Below are 17,627 nucleotides of genomic sequence, written 5' to 3' on the forward strand. Positions count from 1 at the left end.
GATTTTTTTTTTTTTTAAGTGGCCCATGTGTGGTGGCATAGGCTCTTGATCCCAATGACTCAGGAGGCTGCAGCAGGAAGATTTCAAGTTCTAGGCCTGTCTGGGCTACAGAGTGAATTCAAGGCCAACCTGGGCAACTTAAGGAGATGCTGTCTCAACCCAAAGAAGTAAAAGAAGGGCTGGGGGTGTAGCTCAGCCCTCCTTTTAGTGTGAAGCCCTAGGTTCCATCTGTAGTACTGCAATAATAACAAAAATGAAATTAATAATGATAAAAGGAATTGTTCAAATTTTTAATCATTCTGTATAGTTCACAAAGAGTGAAAGACCCTGTGTTCACTTTCACTTCCAGGACTGTCCTGACCAAAGTGTCACGCTGCACCCCGGGTTGTATGTTGCTACATTCAGTTGATAAAGGTTGCTGACTAGCTGGGTGTGGTGGCCCACACCTTTAAAAGCACTACTTGGGAGGCCAAGGTAGGAGGCCACCCTGAGACTACAGAGTTCATGAACTTCGGGTCAGCCTGGGCAACAGTGAGACCCTACCTCGAAAAACCAAAAGGATCGTCTCTGTTTTATTAAGAGAAGCGCTAGCAGTGCATCGTGCGGCCTCTGCTGCAGGATCTCTCCCAGCCCCCCAAGTGACACACCACCCCGTAAACAAACCTCGAGTCCAACCACTGCCTTTGTAGAGCCCGCCCGTTACTCAGAAGCCCTGTAAACAGCCTTTGCTTCCAAATCTCAAGCCCACCTTGTCCACTTTCTTCCAAAAAAGCTAAAAAAATAAAGGGGGGTGGGGGGACAAGAATGTAATGGCTTCCATGCAGTCATTCAGAAGTGCGCATATGATTATATTACACTTACTTACAGAGCGGGAATGTGAGACCCGTCCGTCCACAGCTCACATTCAGGTCAAGGCCGAAGCCAGAACCTTCGCCTGCAAATGTTCACTGAACTCCCTTTAGAAACAAATTACTGTGCTGAGTTCCAGACTCAAGTTGTGCTACATGTGTGTGTGTTTTCCCTGTAAAAAATTAGCCAAATATGTTCTCTCCATTGACAAGGGGAATGAATCAAAAACATCTGGTGGTTTTTCAAACTGGACGATATTGGCTCATTCAACATGGTTTGCATTACTTAGAATCAAGATTTTTAAAAATAGATGAAGATGTTTCTGTCTCAAGGAATTTCCTGGTTTGACAAATCTCACTTCTTCTTTGCGCCTGTTTTAGCAATAAAAGCCACACCAGCAAGGACGGACATGAAATTCTGTCCATGTTGAAATTTTTGTAGCTTTGTTCTGAGAACCAGTTTGAAAAAGAGCACAAATAGGAAAGCAAATAGTGTCTAACAAGATAATTGAAATAAAGGCCCGTATCTTACCTAGATGCCAACAGGGCGAGCCGGCATGAAGATGGTGTCTCTAGCCCGAGGACGAGCTCAGGAAGCAACGGCTTGTTTGCCCAAATTTACGTGAATCCGGATTACATTCCATACTTGGGGACTTTTATTAGACTCTTCTATTTGTGAATTCCAGAACAGTCTGTTTCTATGGTTTTCTTCAGCTCTGATTTAGGCTAGAAGTGGGAATTTAGTTTATCATCAGACAGGACTGGGGATGTGGCTCCCTTGGATGTGTACACGCGAGGCACGCACACGTGCAGCCGTGGGCCCCGCAGCACACAGGAGCGGCGTGTGCAGTGTGTTGCAATCCCAGCACTGGGAAGATGGAGGCAGGACTATGAGAAGTTCTTGGGCTTCAAAAGACGCTGTTGCAAAAACAAAAACAAAGCAACAAAAAGGAAGATTAAAAGGTAAAAAAAAGTTCTCTTAAGGATATAACCAGAAAGTCATGCACTTGTCACCAGGCATTTTGTATATCTAGATATCCATAATTCTTCTCAGCCCTACAAATCAAGAAGTTGTTTTGTCTATTTCACAAATGATAAATCTACTGAGGAGTAATGTTGGGATTTTAATCTAAGTCCTTTTGTTCTTTATTTCTTTTTCTGCTATTCTAGGCTGCATTATTTTTTAAAATATTTTATTTTTTTATTGATTTGAGCAAGAGAAAGAAGCAGAGAGAGAGAGAGAGAAAGTGAGAGGGAAGGTGTCTAGAGCCTCTAGCCACTGAAAATGAACTCCAGACACACGTGCTACCTTGTGTATCTGGCTTATGTGGGTACTGGGGAATCGAACCTGGGCCTTTAGGCTCTGCAGGCAAGTGCCTTCACTGCTAAGCTATAGACTGCATTATTACTCTACAGATATTCATTGCATGTGAATTCAAAACTGTTTCTTCCTAAACATGCTACTCAGCTTTTATTTTTCCAATTTAACATGAAAAGGAATTATACTTTTAGGGGTTGAGAAAGACTAAGTCTCACAAAAGTAACATAGCACAGTTATATTTGAAGGATTATTTTCAAAGAGGTTGACGTAAGTTGCCGCCTATTAAGGTCTGCAGGGTCACCAGCCACATTCTTGTTTTCAAGTATCTTGCTTGCGTTTTCAGGAATATGAAGCTGTCGAGCAGTGATGGGGGGGTGATAGAAAAGATAGAATGAAGGGACAAGGCCGATAAAGTGGTGAAATGAGAAGAAAACGCTGATAATGTGAAGAAAAACCAAATTTATTCATCCGATATGCAATGATTAAATGTGATTTCAAATTATTATAAAAAAAAGTAAAATGATGATTATTTGTATAGAGCAGATGGAAGATGAGAGATGAACCAGGTACTTTTTTCAAGTTTCTCTTATATGCCTCTTTATCTATTTGAAAATGAGAAGGATATCTGAGTATGGTGGTGCACACCTTTAATCCCAGCACTTGGGAGTCAGAGGCATGAGGATCGCTGTGAGTTTGAGGCCAGCCTGAGACTACATAGTGAGTTACAGATAAAGGTAAGCCTGGGCTAGAGAGAGAGTGAGAGACCTCACAAAAAAGAAGGAAAGAAAGAGAGAGAGAGAGAAAGAGAGAGAGAGAGAGAGACTGGAGAGCTAGCTCACCAGTTAAACATGCTTGCCTGTGAAGTCTGACAGTCTGGGCTTGATTCCCCAGGACCAAATAAAGCCAGGTGCCCAAAGTGGTGCATGAACCTGAAGTCCTTTCGCAGTGGCGATAGGCCCTAGAGCTCCCATTTGCGCTCTCTCTCTCTCTCTCTCTCTCTCTCTCTCTCTCTATATATATATATATATATATATATATATAATTTTTAAATTTTTTAAAAATGTACTTATTTTATTTTTTTGAGAAAGAGGGCAGGTCAGATATAGAAAGAGAGAATGGGTGCACCAGGGCCTTTAGCCACTGCAAATGAACTCCAGGCGCATGTGCCCCCTTGTGCATCTGGGTCTTGAGGAATCAAACCTGGGTCCTTTGGCTTTGCAGGCAAGCACCTTAACCACTCAGCCATCCCTCCAGCCCTTTCTCTCTTTTTATTAAACAAGAAAGACTTATTCCTCACATTTACTGGGGATGGAGTAGTTTTGTTTTGTTTTTCCCAGTCTACGTTTACATGGGGAAAACTGCAAAACGGAGAGAAAGAGAAGGAAGGAGGGAGGAGGAGCAATGAGAAGAGAGAGGGGAGGTGGAGACTAGCGATGGTGCGGTTGGACGTGCAAGAACCCCTGGCTTCAAGCTTAGGATCTGGTCATTCAACACACTGCTCACGGGCAGAGGAGCAGTGAACAAAAGCAGGGGTGACCAGGGGCTCGGGGGATCTGACGCGACAACCACTACCTTTGCATAGTGTCTTAGGTTCAGGGAGCAGAGTTGCGCTTTTACCACGATCATCAGAGCACGCAGGCGTCGCATCGCGCAATGGCTCTGCCGCCACCAGCCGGCTGGCGTGACTGCAAGTTCTCTAACTTGTAGACTTTCTATCTGTAATATGGATTTGATGACAACAACTACTTTTTGTTTTGTTTTTCAAGGTAGGGACTCACTCTAGCTCAGACTGACCTGGAATTCACTATGCAGTCTCAGGGTGGCCTTGAACTCATGGTGATCCTCCTACCTCTGCCTCCTCCTGACTGCTGGAATTCAAGGCGTGCGCCACCACACCCAGCCTGACAGCAGCTATTTTATGGAGATGAATTCAGATGAGTAGGTTAAGCATGTGATGCAAGTTTGTTGTGTGATGTGAAGGCAGAAAACTCATTTTTATTGCTGTCACTATTGGCACATTCCAATATGCCTTTTACTTTCCAGTTCTCAAATTTTATTCCATTAGAGCTTTGGTCACAATTCCATCTGTTTTCTACCCAGTTTATAATAAACAAACTTGAGTGCTGCTTATGAACTTGCCCTTGGCCCTTCCTTTTAATTTTTTTAGCTATATCTTCAACTGCTAAATTGTCCACACACTTTCCTTCCATCTTTTAGTTCATATATTATCTCTAGTCTCAAGAAGAGAAAGAGGCAGAGACAGACAGAAAGAGAGAGAGAATGGGTGTGCCATGGCCTCCAGCCAGTGCAAATGAACTTCAGATGTATGAACAACCTGTGCATCTGGCTGATGTGGGTCTTGGGGAATCGAACCTAGGTCCTTAGGCAAGTGCCTTAACTGCTAAGCCATCCCTGTAGTCCTCAAAGATCTTAAAAAAAACTTTGTTTATTTATTTGAAAGAGAGAGAGAGGGAGGTAGATTTATATAGAGAGAATGGGCACGCCAGGGCCTCCAGCCACTGCAAATGAACTGCAGATGCATATGCCACTCTATGCCTCTGGCTTTACGTGGGTACTGGGGAATAAACCAGGGCCTTTAGGCTTTGCAAGCAAGTACCTTAACCACTGAGCTATCTTTCCAGCCCTGCTTATCCTATTTCTGTGGATTTAAGAACTAAAAAACTACAGTTCCACTATTATGAGGACAAACCTCAGAAATCATCCTATATGTGAGTTTTTTTTTAAACAGTTTAATTTATTTGAGAGAAAAGGAGAATGGGCATGCTAGGGCCTCTAGCTACTGTAAATGAACTCAAGATGCATGTGCTGCCTTGTGCATCTGGCTTTATGTGGGTCCTGGGGAACTGAACCCTTGTCCTTAGACTTTGCAGGCTTGTGTGATGATGGAAGGAGATCTTGCTGATGGTGGAGTTTGGTGGGATTCATTTCCAGATCCGCAATCACTGCAAGCTCATTTCAGAGTCAGTTGCAAGACCACAGTCCTAAGTCAACACAAATTTCCTGGACTTTGACATGGGGCTCCTGGCTTATGAAGGCCACATGCCCAATGAGGAAGTAGAAGAGGGGCTCTGTCTTACCCCCTAATCACTGGGCTCATCCAAAAGCTAAAGAACAGAGTGCATTCCAATTCAGTGTTAGGCGAAGTTGCTGAGTCAGACTGACACTAACAGGAAGTGGGCTGTCTCTGGAGGGAGTGAGGAGTGAGGTGTTCACGCTCACGCACAGGCTAGCTGACCGTTTGCAGGGACCTTGTAGGGCACACCACCACGGAGGGAGCAGTGATTTTCGCAGTTCATTCAACCCAAGAATCTGCCCAAATGCAGGGGCCTTGGGTTTGGTCCCTTGGGGAACACATGGATTTTGTAGCCCTTTGAACTGATCACTCTGCTGTGATTTCCCATCAGGGAGTATTTCACTTTCTACTTAATTTAGAAGGTAAAGATAATAGTTCAGGGCTGGAGAGATGGCTTAGCGGTTAAGCCTGTGAAGCCCAAGGACCCTGGTTTGAGGCTTGATTCCCCAGGACCCACGTTAGCCAGATGCACAAGGGGGCACAGGCATTTGGAGTTCGTTTACAATGGCTGGAGGCCCTGGCGCACCCATTCTCTCTCTCTCTCTCTCTCTCTCTCTCTCTCTCTCTGCCTCTTTCTCTCTCTGTTGCTCTCAAATAAATAAAAATAAACAAAAATTTAACAATAAAACAAAATAAAAAGATAACAGTTCATGCTTGTGTTGTTAAAAAAAAAATCAGGAAGCTCTTATGTAATTTCTTCTTTCAAATGAAGCTAAGACAACCTTAGAGCTTTTCTAACTGCTCTCTCTGCACTTTGCCCAAATGCTGATGTTTGAACCCTTTCCCACATGAAAGGTTATGTCTCCTGTTTTCTTCTTGCCACTTGGTCTCCTTTCTCATTTTTCTAACCACGTGACACATTGTATAGTTACGTACTTTAATCTCTCCTTGACGAACACAGAGCTATCGAGTGTTTGTCTGGTTTACTGTACTCCAGGTCCAAGACTCACCTATGGCACACAGGGGTCTTCAGCACGTGCTTCCCGAAGGAGTAGGTGAGAGCAGAGGTTTATGGCCGTAGTTGTGACGTGGCTCACACCAGGCACTCATTCTTCCACTGAATTGCAATCCCAGCCCTTGCTTTTATTTTTTATTACTTTATATTCTGCTACATTTCACCTTAAAACATTTATCTAGTCAGTAATTTTATTTGGAAGCCTTGAAAAATCTTTGAATTCTTACCCTTCAAGGTATGAACATAAAGTTAATATCTCCAAGAGTTTAACATGACATCCATTTCAGAGGCACTTACAAACGTTTGCTTTAAAAATCTTTAAGGCAATAAGAAAAAATAATAGTACTCACTTAAAGAACTAGTCTAGATAATTCATTTTGAAAATTGGAAGCAATTTCACTTTTGAAAGACTATGCAAGTACTTTACATGTCTAACATTCAAAGGATGAACAATTTGATAGGAATATATTTCAGTTTATTTATCTGTAGAGCTGGTAATGCATTATCTCATGTTAAACGAAGACTGAATTCTTCCCTTACCATGGAGGCCTACATGTCTAATGTCCCTTCCATTAAAAACAACAACAAAAGACCTTAAAAAATCTGAAAGCAAGTCAATATTTGACTCCAGTAGATGGCACTGCAAAGCAAGCCTTTATAGATCTAATAACTCACTCCGCAGATCATGATGATAATTATTTATTCTGGAGTATGATTAAATGACTCATGCAGTGAAAATCAATGAGTTCGGGATTTTGAAGCTATGATGAAGCTGAAACAGCGCCATGTCCCATCACTGATTGCTCGTCTATACATCAGAATTGGCACTTAGTAAAATTGTGGGCAACCTATAACCTAAATGGCCCACTGTGCTTATATATGAAATCATTTTTTTGATGTGGGATTTTGGCTGCTTGCCTTAATTTGCTTAGTTTACTTTATGTTACAAGTCCAGTGGGACTCTATACATGTGCACGATGCCAAATTTCATGTCATTTAGGGCCATTAGCATACACACAGGAGAATTGTTCTACAGACAGAATCCATACTCCTGACCTGTACTCTGTGTGTGCTTTCCCAATGATAGCCTTGATCCTAAAGGGTTAGATAAGAGAACTCAAGTGGCTAGTATCGAAATACAAAAACAGAACGCAGCCTCTGCTCCAGGAATAACGATAATGGATTGAAACTCAGATTTCTGTGTCAAGGAATAAATGTTTGAAACATATTAAAAATTTATACATAGTATAGACCAGACCGTATTAAATGCTGTCATATATATAAATATACTTTGAAAACTGCTTGGTATAAATTAGGTATTAAATATGCCCATTTTTTACTCTTTTTTTTCCATTTTTTACTCTTGTTGTTCGTAGTTTGAAGGAGGGTTGGGGAGATGGCTGAGTGGTTAAAGGTGCTGGCTTGCAAAGCCTGATGGCCCAAGTTTGACGCCCCAGGACCCACAAAAGGCCAGATGCACAAAGTGGCACATACATCTAGAGTTCACTTACAGAGGCAGGAGGCCCTGTTGTGCCCATACTCTCTCTATATCATTCTCCCCCTCTCAAGTAAATAAACACAAATAGTTTTGAAAACAGAGTTTGAAATACCCAGGCATGGTGGTGCACACCTTTAATCCCAGCACTCAGAGCACTCAGGGGACAGAGATAGGAGGATCATTATGAGTTCAAGGCTACTGAGACTACATGGTGAATTCCAGGTCATCCTGGGCTACAGTGAGACCCTACCTCAATAAAACAAAACAAACAAAAAAAAGAGCTTGAAGATACATACGTGTGTGTATATGTGTGTGTGTGTGTGTGTATATATATATATATATGATGTCTGTATCTGAAAGCCAGTCTCTACTCTGAAACTGTGTCTGTTTAATTACTTTTGGATCTCAAAAAGGTTGGATAAGAGGCTGCAAGGTAGAAAACAAAAAGACAGTATGCCCCATATGAGGTTCAGTTCACAAGTGAGGTATGCAGTATTGCCTCTTGATATGTGTTACTGTACACCTTGATGCACATTTTACAGGATTCTGTAAAAGTTGGGAGTAATAGTTTCAGGAAATTCTTCCTTAGTGGGAAAAGAAGACATTAGTCTGAGCTCTTTCCCTAATGTCCTAGGAGAGTTCAGACACAATGTGTTTTATCTTTTTTCTTTCTTTCTTTTTCTGAGGTAGGGTCTTGCTCTAGCTCAGGCTGACTTGGCAGTCACTATGTAGTCTCATGGTGGCTTCTAACTCCTACCTGTGCCTACCAAGTGCTGGGATTAAAGGCATGAGCCACCACGCCTGGCCCCACAATATGTTTTATATATCTACATATGGTTTTATTTTTCTATTCTTGATAAGAAAACTGTTATTCCTTCAGATTATACAAGAAGCAGTAGCAATAGTTAATGTTATTTCTGAACTTTCAAGAAATATATGTGAAAATGCTCTAAATGGTGGTTATGTTTTTGTGGACCAGTTCGTTCAGATGACTATAATATACACATTAAGAATCATTTAGCCATATCCACAAGCCATCTTCCTCCAGGCATTTTTCAGAATGACCCTCATCATAGGTACTTTCTCCTCAGCCCTGGACACTGTTGGAGGCAAGGCAAAACCCACACAGAAAATGCAATAATGGTCTAGTAACCCAGGAAGCAAGAAACATGACATGAATTATACCTCCGCGGAAGAGTTAGGTAAGAAAAGCATAAACATCCTTTCTGTACAGATCTGCTTAGCTTGATTTTGTTTTCCCCTCCATGACTTCAGAGTTGTGGCTTTCCTATATGAAATGGACAGAAACATCATCAGAACATTATAGAAAGCAGTGTGTGGCTTAAGATTGGGCAGATGGCTAGATACTCTTTACAGTCTCGAAAGTTTTTGAGACATCTGGTCCGGTCCCCTCACTGGGGAGAAACGAGGCAGGCGGTGGGGCCACTGCAGTAACAGAGGTCACAGAGGTGATAATTAGTGACAAGCAGTGGCGGGGTCATTTGAGTCCTGGTACACTGGCCAAATGCTTTCATCAGAGGATAAAGGCTAAAGAAAAAGGGTGGAAAAACAACAGAGCGACTGTGTTTAGCTTTAGTGACCTTAGGAAGTTGATGGAAAAATCCTAGCTTATGTAGCCTAAGAGAAAATAAGTTTTGGTTTAAAGCTTCCAGGAAAGAGAAGATTACACAAATTCTTCAAATATTTGGTTTTGACTTTCCCCTCTCCTGCTTTTGTGTGAAGCTTTCTATATTTAGAATCTCATCAGAGTCTTATGAATCTACATAAATAAAAGGACACCCCACAAAGGACATTTGTTTTTCTCATGGGGAAATGAAAAGGTAAATCTGGAATGAGTCTGAGAAAATTGAGCAACACTTAGTGTGAGGGTAAAACAACAAGATTGAAGTAATCCCGTGTGTTTAATATAAATCAACTGTGCACACATCAGGTTTCAACTCTTGTGCAAAGTCTTATGAAGTTATCCTTAGCAATACACAGACTGTGAGAGACAATTTTCAACTGTTAAGTTCCCAACTTGTACTGGAGCAACAGAGACATAGAATAGCATCTACATCTCTGATGATTAACAAAAAGAATTTATCCATTTTGTATCACTTAGCTCCATTGTATATGCTGAATTTCTTTGAAGGCAGAACTTGGATCTATAGCTGTATTTCCACAGTGAGGAAATTCATGACTACACCAGAGTTTAGAAATGCAAAACATCTATAGTTAGCATGATCAAAGGCTTATTTTCAGCGAATGTTAACAATATAGTGAGAAATCTTGCATTAATCATCAGATTTCCATTTCTGCCCCCCCCGCCCCCCAGCTGGAGTGCTGCTCGCTTGTGTTTAGTCTTCCCCAGTGCTCATCCCTGGTCAAAGGTGCTGTTTCTTTTCTTTTCTTTCTTCCATCTTTAATTGATTTAGGGTGGATCCCACATCTGCATTCTCGCTTCCCTAAAGGGTCTGGTTCTGAAATGAAAATGAAAGTTGGAAAGTATTGGAGTGGGATGAAGGGGCCACTTTAATTACCTCAGGGATTCTCCTAACCAATTTTCATTTGCCACAATAGTGTCCTTGGATAAAGGAGAACGGAGGGAAGTGGTAAGGAAGGAAGCCAAGGACCATTAGAAAAGACCCTGCCTCTACTAAATAAATAAATAAATACAAATAAAAGTGTCTAGCAAGGAAAAAAAAAAGCAGCACAATCGTAGAGGGAACTGAGCTTTGGTACAGTTCTTTATAACAATCAACTCATTGTGGGCTGTGATTTTTTTTAAATCTCCCAATCATGACTGGTTAATGAATGAATAAATAAATGCAACCCCGCAGCGTTTTCTAGATCCATGGGCAAAGTTATATATAATAGGGGGTCTGAGTATCAAACATATAAAGAAATGGCTCAATTACATTGGACAACCAGGCAAGATAGTCCAGCCATTGAGTTTGGGATCAAGCGTTCTTGAGTATTTGTTTTTATTTTGATGAAATAACGTTCCGTGCATAACAATGACTTCACATTGGTAAACAAGACCGGGACAAAGCAATGGTTGCTGGCAGCTCATATGGCATGGTTGGTGGGGAGAGAAGATTCTATTCCTAAGGGCCGCCAGCCAGAAGTACTGCGGGGCGCCTGGAGCTGGGTGGGGGGTCTGGGCGGCACGTGGGAGAGGCGCGGCCGGGGGCCACGAGCTGCCCAGCTAGTTAGCGGCGGCTCGGGGGTCTTGGGGAACCGGGTGTGGGCTCTGGTCCTTCAATCCCCGGGGCGCTCCGAGCTTAGGTAACCGACGAGGCTGTGCCCATCCTCGCCGAGATCCGTGCTCGAGCTGGGGCTTGCGTGTTGCAGGTCTCAAAGGATGACCCTGTCCCCGGCGCCTCCCCGTCCCCGCAGCCCCCTGATGTGTCGGATGAGCGAAAGGAGATGACTTGGGTCTTTGGGACCCGGTGCTAGGGCCCACGGTCTGGAGACACGGATCCGTCCCCGGAATCACCTCAGGGATTTGAGGGAGGTGAGCTGTAGTTCGGGGTGCATGTGGGAGGGGTGATGGGCAGCGACCCGGCACAGTTGTCTCGGGACCCTCTCAGAGCCATGGCCTGACGTCTCCAAAAGTCGGACCCCAGCGAGACGCAGGGGTGGCACAACGGGGCTGCAGATTAGATTGGGGCCGCAGGTGGAGGCCGCTGAGTGCCTTTGCTCTCCTGGGTCCCGGGTGGCTTTCCGTGCCGAAATGGGCCAGGCAAGGTGCTTCAAGACTTCGCTCCGTGTTGCCAAAAATAGAAGGGGATCGGATTTTCCCACGCTGGAATGTACGGCCTTTCCTCCCTGCTCCCACCCTCGGGGAAACTTCGACCTCGGGCCTTCACTTTTGGAGGCGGGGCCCTGCGGAGGTCTTGACCTGGCCAGAGCCATTTCTGTGCGTATTCCTTCCAGAACCTTCTAGATCACATGCAACGATGCAGTCGGAAAGCTGTCCCGCCAGCCCCCGGTCCTCTCACTCCACCCGGCTGCCCTTAACTTTTCTGAGAAGTCACTTCTCCTTAGGGCATCCCACTTAGGGACAGGGCTGAGCTGGGCGAGGGAGGCTGGCAAGGCTCACAGGAGGTGGTCCACAAGAGAGATGGGCATGGCATTCAAAAGAGATGGGCATAGAATTCAAAAGAGCGATGGGCACATAATTCGAAGGCTGTCGGGGGATTTCCACCTCGTGGGGTAGAGGCAGAGACACTGAGCAAACGTGCCTGCGTCTCTGTTTCCCGGCAAGGCAGCCTCCCACTCGACCTCTCCTCGCGGTTCGGGCTTCCTAAGCTGTTGATTTTGTGTTCCCGGGCGTCGCCGGCCTTTCCGCATCGGGGACGTTTCGTTTGGGCTCTGTCCAGCCGTTGCGCCCGAGGCTCGGGAAGCTCTTCCGTGTCCTCCCACCAAGCCTGCGGCCAAGTGCCAGCGGACCCCGCGGGCGCCCGGCTCGGGGGGCTGCACTGCCTCGCGGGCACTCCAGCGGATGGCTTAGGGCCACGCTTTTTTTTTTTTTTTTTGGTGTCGTACACGGATCTTTTTCCCGCCCAATGAGAACCGGTCATGGTCAGGTGCCCCACGAGACGCGTGGCGAGTCTTGTTACCAGCATCCTGTCCGGCATGGTGAGGTCGCACTGGCCGATCATCCCCGCAACCCCAACTTAAGTAAGCCCCCCCATAAACCTCCCTCTCTCTCTCAGACCCCTCTTGCCCTTCCCCTGGGGCTAGGAGACTTTCGAATCTGCATAGAAAGGCTTAATTAAATGGCAGGGTGGGGCGGAGCGGGCGGGGCCGTGGTTCTAGGGATTGCATTCCCCCCCCTTTGGAAAGCTCCCCCGCGGATTAAGCGTAAATTTTGTGCTCGGGGGGTTTTCAAGCGACCCGCAACCCAGAAAGCCAAGGGCGGCGGAGGAAGTGCCGAGCGGGTGCAGTGGTCGGGGCCGCGGGCGCGGCGGCGGTGACAACGAACTTTGTGCAGCTCGCGTGCGCGGGGCGCTGGGTGGGGGCCGCGTGGCGCGCTCCGTGGGGGCCCGGGGAGGTGGCCCTGGAGCCCGGGCGCGCGGGGTCTGTCGCGGCGGGGGCGGAGGGAACGGGTTGACCACGAGCTGCAGGCTAATTGGCTTGAGACATTTTTTTTTTTTCTTTGCAAGCGCTCTGGAAAAGGTCGTTGAAGGAGTTCGCTGCACAGAAAAAAAAAAAAAAAAAAAAAAAAATCTTAAAAAAGAGTGCCGGGCATGCGCACAGAGAGGATGCCATATTGGAATGAGGTTGTAGTGGGAGCTGGAGGACCCGAGCGGGCGCGCGAGGGAAGCGGCCGGGAGCGAGCGAGGGAGCGAGCAGGGGAGGAGGGCGAGCGAGGCCGGCGCTCCGGGCCCGGCTGCACGCCGAGGACGGCACGAACTTCACCCGGTAGGACGCCGCGATGGCCGCTGTCCCCGTTCCCCGGCGCCCCCTGGACCCGGAGCAGTTCTCGGGGCCGCAGATTGAGTCTCCGGGCTGGGTCTTTTTTTTTTCTTCCCCTCCCAGCTTCGAGGAGGAAAGAGAGAGAGGGAGAGAGAGAAAAAGGAAGCCCGACGCAGGAGTTTGGGGTGGAGATGGGGGGTTGGGGCAGGAAGGAGGAGAGGAACCGAAGACAAGAAGGGCTGCTGAAGGAAGCGACAGCCCTTTGAGCGGAACCCCAAACTCCAGCCTGCGCGCCCTTCGGGTTGTCATTTTTTTTTCTTTCTTCTTCTTTTTTTTTTCCTGGCCTGGTCCCCTCCCCCTCCCCGAGAGTCTGCCGGCTCGCTCGGCCCAGCCCGGCCTTGCCGGAGTCTGTCCGGAGTTGCGAAGTGCCCGTCCTCCCCCGGGTGCAGCCCGTCCCTCCCGCGCCCACCTTCCCCGTTTGTCTCGGGGGTTGGCGACGCCGCCGCCTCGGCTCCGGTCCGCCCGCGGTCCTTGGCTCCTGGGCGCGGGCGCGGGGCGCGGGTCTCCTCTCCTGCCTTTGGTGTGTCTTTGGAGATTTCGGGGGCTGGTCAGGAGACGGTGAGGGGGAAAGAGGGGCGCTGGCGGCCCGCGAAGGATGGGAAGCGGAATCGCCCCGTTGGAAACATTTTTTTTTTTTTTTTTTTTGCCTGTGCAGACGAAATGAAATTGTCAGTGGTAGTTTTGGAGCGTGCTCCAGCAAGGACGATCTTTTTGTTCATTTCCTCTTCCTTAAAATAATATCCTGTCACTCGGGGCGTGTATGTGTGTGTGTGTGTGGGGGGGGTCTTTCCTGTTTACTCTCATCCTGCCTCCGTTCCGAAATGAACTGACCTGAACGAGCTCTCTGGAGTTTATTCTTCGTGTGCGTGGGTGTCTTGCTGAAATTCTCCAAAGCCACTGTAGGAAGTGCTGGATGTCTTTGCTGATTTCGACCTGGGGCGGCCGGAGGGGAGCTACTTGGGGGGGGGCGGTTGGTGGAGGGAGAGCCGGACGCAGCGCAGTCCCCTGCGGGGTCCGCACTTGTGTTTTCTTGGAAGCGCCTCGGCTGCGGGGAAGGAAGGGGTCTTGAGACGCCGTGCCACTTCCAATATGGCGGGCTAAGGTGGCTTTAAAAAACTGAAAATAAAGGTTTTGAGGTGGGAAAAAACCCAACCGAAGTGGCCACGCCTTCGCCTCGACTCTCCGTGGTTACTCCAGGAGCCGCTTTAGCGAATTAGTGGGAAAGAAAAGCGAGGGAACGAGCTGTTCTCCCCCCCCCCTTTTCTTTTTGCCCGTGGTCAGAGTCGGTGTCAAGTCCATTTCTAGAGTCCAGGGTAGAGGGGCGCCTCCGGCGGGACCGGGGCATCCAAGCGTCCACTAGCTCGTATGGTGCCTGCAAATCCATGTGTATGCGCAGCGGTGAGGGTGTGTGTTACAGACATCACCCCACTCCGCGCGCTCGCGCGCGTGTGTGTGTGTGTGTCTCGGAACCAGATCCTGTCGCGATCTGACGTGACCCACTGCTGACACGTGGTGTAAAATCCACGAGAACGGAGGGAGTGATTGATGGCGCGTGTTCTCGTCTCTCCGAGGTGAGGGGGCTGAGTTTGCTCCCGGGCAGCATCGGATCCTGTGCTAGTGAAAGCCCGGGATAGGAGGGGAGAGGAGACGCTTATTAAAATGGACTACCCGGGGTTCTGGGCGCCCTCGGGCCGCCGCGCACCCGCGCAGTCTTGAGTGTGCGCCGAGGGTTTGCGCGTGCCGCATGTGGAGATGGGCGCTCGCCCTCCGTCGCTTCGTGCCGCGCTGGGCTGGGCCGGGCCGGGGACAGGGCTGGGCCAAGGCCTGGGGAGGACTGGACAGGGGCCGGAGGGTGCGGGCGCACGGACCTCCGCCGAACGTGTGCGAGCTGCAGGCGAGGAATTGCCGGTTGGAGTTTGGGGTTCTCGCTCAGGGGAAGGTGAGGAATGGAGAATGCCTTCCGCAAGAAATTGTCCCTTGCTCAGATTGAGCACCTTCCAGACTGTTGTCCCGAAGGGCGCCCCTGCCCGGCTGTGCGGGCACGCTGGCGGCCTGGTGCCCGGAGAGGGACCGCGAGTGGAGTTTGGACACCAAATCATAGCCAGTTTGGGGGTGTCTTGAGGGAAGCCCATAAACCTGAACCTGGGAAAGAGCCACGAACAATACAGATGGTAGTTTAGCTGGCAGCAGAGGTCCCCGATAGGGGTCGCCCGTGTCCAGGACGCAACCCTGGATTGCGGGAGGCAGGGACCCGGGGACTGGGGTGCCACGCGGCGGTCGTGAGCTGTCTGTGCCCCCGAGGGTAAGTCCGGGGAGCCTCATCCGCCCGGAGGAGCTGACAGCGCAGCGGCCAAGTGCGGGGACACGTTTTTAAACAGTGGTGTTAAAGATACGGGTGACCAGATCTGTAGTTAACTGCAGCATCGTGGTCACCCTACGTTCTCAGGGACCCGGTCGGTGGGTCGGAGAGGGGTTCTATAGGGTTAGACTCCGGACGCCAGGAAGTCGGTCCCCTCGCGGTGTCCTGTGCCTGGGAGTTGAGATTTAAGAGACCCTGGGCAGGTGGCAGGTTTTCCCTCCCATCTGGGTGTCTGGGCTGAGCTGTTGGTGACGCGCGAAACTGGAGCGTTTCGCCCTCGGTGACAAAGCGCCCGCGCGCCCCCGGCGCTCCCAGCCTGCACTTAGGCGCGTCCTCGGAGGACAGCTCCTCGGTGGGTTTCCTGGGGGTGGGGGCTAGCCTACCCTGGCTCTGCATTTGCAAACTGAGGTTTCAGCTACGACAAGGGCATAATTCATCCCATTGCCTTGAAATTCCCGATTTTGCAACCGTGCTGTGGTTGCGACTATACGGGTAAAACAACAAAAAACCATTCTCGCGGGGCCCAACTTCTCCTTTCTTGTAGGGAAGGGGGGAAGAACTGAGGTGATGCAGGCGACCAAGGGGACTTAGTCACTCTGGGCTAGGGACCTTTATGCTTAGAAATCCAAGGGAGGTCCTTAGGGCCTTGGATGGTGGCTGTGCGGGGAAGCAGTGGCCACTGCCACTGGTGTTTGGCCTTTGTAGTGTCCAAGAGTCCCGAGACAATGCCCGAAAGCTTGGGCCACAGTTTCTAAACTCCAACTTCCACTTTACAGATTGTTCTGTATCTTTGGGATTGAAAATTCAAGGTGGGATTCCAGGCTAAGGGGACACTGGTTCCCCTGGTGGTGCACCTTCTCCACTCCCTATTTCCCTCCATGGCTTTGCCAGTTGTGCCAGGCTTGGGGCACTCTGGCCCGCGCCCCATGGGAAAGGCCAAGGCTCCGGCCTGACCACAGCCCACTGGTGGGAAACCACTTTCAACTAGGGCCTGCCTTCCCTGGATTTAACATTGCTTCTACAGCCTGGCACCAAAGTCAGGGGACCTGATGGGCCAGTTCCTACACTTAGGAATGGATCCAGGTTTTCTCCCCCCCCCAAAAAAAAAAACAATGAAAAAGAGGGTTAAGTTTGGCCTTAAATTCCCGGGGAGGTAGTGGGGGAGGCTGTGGAAGGAGCCAAGTTGGTGATGGGGTGGGGAGAGGGGAAGGCTTGGTGGTCTGAAGGAAGTGTTGGCCAGGGTTTCTTTGAGATGGACATTGGCTACGTTTTTGTCTACTATGCATAATTTGCACACATCCTGCCTCTTCTTTGCCCTAAAGAAAGACCACTGCATATCTTTATCTTAATTACTTCGGGGCTAAGCTACCTGCCTGCACGGTGTGTATGTGTGTGCGCAGAAATAAATGCACACCCCAGAGCCTCTAGGCTGGCATCAACATTTTTGCTGCTGGTAAAACCCAATCCTAGGCCAGTGAAAAACAGAGGCCAGGGTGGGGGTATCCTGGCTTGGGCAGCCCACTGTGAAAGCTGGTTCACACCTGCTGGGGTGAGAACTGCGGCATTTCTCATCTCCCACTAGGGTACAGATACTCTGAACTGCACTCAGGCAGTCCCACTGGGAGAGACGAATTATTAACGGCCGAAGTAATTAATCAGAGTTTTTCCTTTTCATGTGTTCTTGCAGAAATTATGGGCTGCTTTCAACAAATGATGGCTCTTGCTAAGAATAAATGCCTAGTTTTATGATCCTTGACATAAAAGAAATAGTTTCCCGATTTTACTCTTCTTTCTCCCCTCCCTCCTCTCCTTTCTCCGCTGCTGTCTCTCCCTCTCTCTGCAGTCATAAGCTATCCTGGATATATTAGATGATATCAAATTCCTTGTCTGCCCACTCACGCTAGCTGCATGCCAGAGCCCTCAAAGGGCTCTGGGAAGTCTAAAAGTTTGTTAGGATGTTAGACTCAAAGAGCTTTGTCTATCGTACACTTTATTTTTGAACAACAAAAGATGTATTGTGGGGTTGAAAAGCCCTCTAGTTCTGGTACAGTAGGTTTGGGTGACCTTC

General features: G+C 48.3%; 1 protein-coding gene across 12 annotated transcripts in view; it reads left to right on the top strand.

The window, feature by feature from the left end:
- Positions 1–13,048: 13,048 nt before the first annotated feature.
- Positions 13,049–17,627, top strand: part of Sfmbt2 (Scm like with four mbt domains 2) — a 242,588-nt gene continuing 238,009 nt past the window's right edge. For 10 of the 12 annotated variants that reach the window (XM_045134896.1, XM_045134901.1, XM_045134900.1 and 7 more), the window contains exon 1: positions 13,049–13,146. The gene's annotated coding sequence lies outside the window, so the exon portion shown is untranslated. Of the gene's footprint in view, positions 13,147–13,350; positions 13,442–14,736; positions 14,772–17,627 lie in introns of those variants that run through there. The other 2 variants (XM_045134897.1, XM_045134898.1) reach the window with 2 other exon arrangements.

This window comes from Jaculus jaculus, chromosome 15 (assembly GCF_020740685.1).
Source record: "Jaculus jaculus isolate mJacJac1 chromosome 15, mJacJac1.mat.Y.cur, whole genome shotgun sequence".
NCBI lineage: Eukaryota > Metazoa > Chordata > Mammalia > Rodentia > Dipodidae > Jaculus > Jaculus jaculus.